This window comes from Notolepis coatsorum (genome assembly GCF_963971535.1).
Source record: "Notolepis coatsorum genome assembly, chromosome: 7".
NCBI classification, from domain to species: domain Eukaryota; kingdom Metazoa; phylum Chordata; class Actinopteri; order Aulopiformes; family Paralepididae; genus Notolepis; species Notolepis coatsorum.
This window is the reverse complement of record NC_140171.1, coordinates 42273925-42276057: the sequence shown is the minus strand read 5'-3', so window position 1 is coordinate 42276057 and position 2133 is coordinate 42273925.

The window sequence follows — 2133 nt, the reverse complement described above, 5'->3', positions numbered from 1 at the left end:
CGTTTTGCAGTTGATTCCATTTTTATTGGTTAATTCCACGATTCCGTCCGCGATTCCGTGAACGCGGATTTCATATGGCTCTAAGAGAGACAAGGAAGAGAGAGATGAGGGAGAGAGACGAGGAAGAGAGAGACAAGGGAGAGAGAGATGAGGGAGAGAGACGAGGAAGAGAGAGACAAGGAAGAGAGAGATGAGGGAGAGAGATGAGGAAGAGAGAGACAAGGGAGAGAGAGATGAGGGAGAGAGACGAGGAAGAGAGAGACAAGGGAGAGAGAGATGAGGGAGAGAGATGAGGAAGAGAGAGACAAGGGAGAGAGAGATGAGGGAGAGAGATGAGGGAGAGAGACGAGGAAGAGAGAGACAAGGGAGAGAGACGAGGAAGAGAGAGACGAGGGAGAGAGACGAGGAAGAGAGCGACAAGGGAGAGAGAGACAAGGGAGCGAGAGACAAGGGAGAGAGAGATGAGGGAGAGAGATGAGGAAGAGAGAGACAAGGGAGAGAGAGATGAGGGAGAGAGACGAGGAAGAGAGCGACAAGGGAGAGAGAGACAAGGGAGCGAGAGACAAGGGAGAGAGAGACAAGGGAGAGAGAGATGAGGGAGAGAGACGAGGAAGAGAGAGACAAGGGAGAGAGAGATGAGGGAGAGAGACGAGGAATAGAGAGATGAGGGAGAGAGAGATGAGGGAGAGAGAGACAAGGGAGAGAGAGATGAGGGAGAGAGACGAGGGAGAGAGAGACAAGGGAGAGAGAGATGAGGGAGAGAGACGAGGAAGAGAGAGATGAGGGAGAGAGAGATGAGGGAGAGAGAGACAAGGGAGAGAGAGATGAGGGAGAGAGACGAGGGAGAGAGATGAGGGAGAGAGACGAGGAAGAGAGAGACGAGGGAGAGAGAGATGAGGGAGAGAGACGAGGAAGAGAGACAAGGGAGAGAGAGATGAGGGAGAGAGAGACAAGGGAGAGAGAGATGAGGGAGAGAGACGAGGAAGAGAGAGATGAGGGAGAGAGAGATGAGGGAGAGAGAGATGAGGGAGAGAGACGAGGGAGAGAGACAAGGGAGAGAGAGATGAGGGAGAGAGAGACAAGGGAGAGACGAGGAAGAGAGAGATGAGGGAGAGAGAGATGAGGGAGAGAGACGAGGGAGAGAGAGATGAGGGAGAGAGATGAGGGAGAGAGAGATGAGGGAGAGAGAGATGAGGGAGAGAGATGAGGGAGAGAGAGACGAGGGAGAGAGACATGAGGGAGAGAGAGACGAGGAAAAGAGATGAGGGAGAGAGAGATGAGGGAGAGAGATGAGGGAGAGAGATGAGGGAGAGAGAGATGAGGGAGAGAGAGACGAGGGAGAGAGAGACAAGGGAGAGAGATGAGGAAGAGAGAGATGAGGGAGAGAGATGAGGGAGAGAGAGATGAGGGAGAGAGACGAGGAAGAGAGAGACAAGGGAGAGAGATGAGGGAGAGAGAGATGAGGGAGAGAGAGACAAGGGAGAGAGAGATGAGGGAGAGAGACGAGGGAGAGAGATGAGGGAGAGAGACGAGGAAGAGAGAGATGAGGGAGAGAGAGATGAGGGAGAGAGACAAGGGAGAGAGAGATGAGGGAGAGAGACGAGGGAGAGATGAGGGAGAGAGACGAGGAAGAGAGAGACAAGAGAGAGAGAGAGAGATGAGGGAGAGAGACAAGGGAGAGAGAGATGAGGGAGAGAGACGAGGAAGAGAGAGATGAGGGAGAGAGAGATGAGGGAGAGAGACGAGGAAGAGAGAGACAAGGGAGAGAGAGATGAGGGAGAGAGATGAGGAAGAGAGACAAGGAAGAGAGAGATGAGGGAGAGAGACGAGGAATAGAGAGATGAGGGAGAGAGAGATGAGGGAGAGAGACGAGGAAGAGAGAGACAAGGGAGAGAGAGATGAGGGAGAGAGACGAGGAAGAGAGCGACAAGGGAGAGAGAGATGAGGGAGAGAGACGAGGAAGAGAGACAAGGAAGAGAGAGATGAGGGAGAGAGACGAGGAAGAGAGAGACAAGGGAGAGAGAGATGAGGGAGAGAGACGAGGAAGAGAGAGACAAGGAAGAGAGAGATGAGGGAGAGAGAGACAAGGGAGAGATAGATGAGGGAGAGAGACGAGGAAGAGAGAGACAAGGG